We start from the raw sequence: 1526 nt of genomic DNA, 5'->3' as shown, positions 1-1526 counted from the left end.
ATTAAATAAAATGTTATTTTACGAAATGGGGTGCAGCTGGCTCCACTCGTACATTAAGTATATCCCTAATGAAATTAGAGTGAAAATATATTACAACGTCGTAAATAGAGAGGCATAAATTTAAATTAACTTCAACGTTCAGACTGCGGAGATTCAAACTGTGCTGCTATTGACATATCGAATTATGATGAGATGGAGAAAACGTAAGGTTTTAGCATAATATTGTGCAACCAGAATTAATGACATAACTATTGTAAAGAAGATTCGCGCCAACTACACTGATCAGGATAGATGCTCTACCTCGTTCCTGCTGTGCAGCAATTTTGAATTTGCGTAAATTACAACCAGAGTAGCTATGGTTGCCTTAAACTCTTCGTGAGCTCCTTTTTATTTTTATTTAAAAGGAGTACGTTGGAAATCAAACGGAAAAATGGATGTTGTAGAGCTGCTTCTGGTCTTGGTCTTCTCTTAGGATCCCACGATAACAAAGAATTAATGAGATCAATGGCCTCGCGACTTCCACTCGGTATAAGACTGGACAACTGTTTGGTAGAATTAACTTTCATAAATTCTTTGGGAAGCGCGTATTTCCTATCGTTAGCAAGCTTTACTCCATGAGCCCAGGATTTGTTCTGAGGAGTACCAATGAGAGAGCAAATCTTATACCACTGACGTCGCACGGAAGAGCTTCGAAATAGTTGGGAACCGGTGAAGAGTTCGACCATGATAGCAACCATCGCCCACATATCGATGGCAAAGTCATAGTGAGTTGAGCCCAGGAGGAGTTCCGGTGCTCGATAGGGACGTGTCACAACATACGGTTCTTGTGGCCTCCCTGGTTCATGTAGCTTCATTCTTGTGGCCTCCCCGAAATCAGAAATTTTAATCACATTTCCACTCACCAATATATTCTGTGGCTTCAGATCGCGATGACAATATCCTTGATTGTGCACGATCGCCAGCCCTCGCAAAATTTGAAAGCAAATGCAGCGCACCTCATCCTCTGAGAAAGAACGGCCTCTACCTCTTTTAACGATGAGCTTTGACAAATCGCAGTCGTGCCATATAACCCGCTGGAGCTCAATTATGTTTAGGTGCCGCAATTTTAGTAAGCATTCCACCTCTGCAAGATTCCAGATATCTTTTTCTCTATAAAACTTTTCATTCAATATTTTGATGGCACAAAATTTGCCTGTTTTCGTATCCATCGCCCCCAATTTCTCAAGGATACAACAATAATTTTCTCCACTGATACAACGATACTGTGGAGTCTCAGTCTTGCGAAAGAACATCGCTCCTCTTAATTGGAGAGTTGCAACCAGCAAATTTCACTTAAAAACGCGGGTATCCGAATTAACTATTGAATCAATTCAGCGCAGACAGTTCGTTGTGTGGTGAATCAATATAGACAGTCCTTATATATATGAACGAACTATTGAAGCAATTCAATACAGACAGTTCGTTCGTTCGTGTGGTGAACTATTGAAGCAACTCAATACAGAGGGTTATATATATGAACGAAATAT

The 1526-nt window shown here is 40.4% G+C and overlaps 1 pseudogene; it reads right to left on the bottom strand.

The window, feature by feature from the left end:
* Nucleotides 1-353: 353 nt before the first annotated feature.
* Nucleotides 354-1292, bottom strand: LOC149138808 (cyclin-dependent kinase F-3 pseudogene; annotated as a pseudogene).
* Between the last annotated feature and the right edge of the window lie 234 nt (nucleotides 1293-1526).

The sequence above is a fragment of the Pinus tabuliformis genome, chromosome X (genome assembly GCF_031772625.1).
Source record: "Pinus tabuliformis cultivar Carrire ecotype Pingquan chromosome X, CPIR1, whole genome shotgun sequence".
NCBI lineage: Eukaryota > Viridiplantae > Streptophyta > Pinopsida > Pinales > Pinaceae > Pinus > Pinus tabuliformis.
Note: the sequence above shows the minus strand (reverse complement) of the source record. Positions and strands in the feature narration are given on the sequence as shown.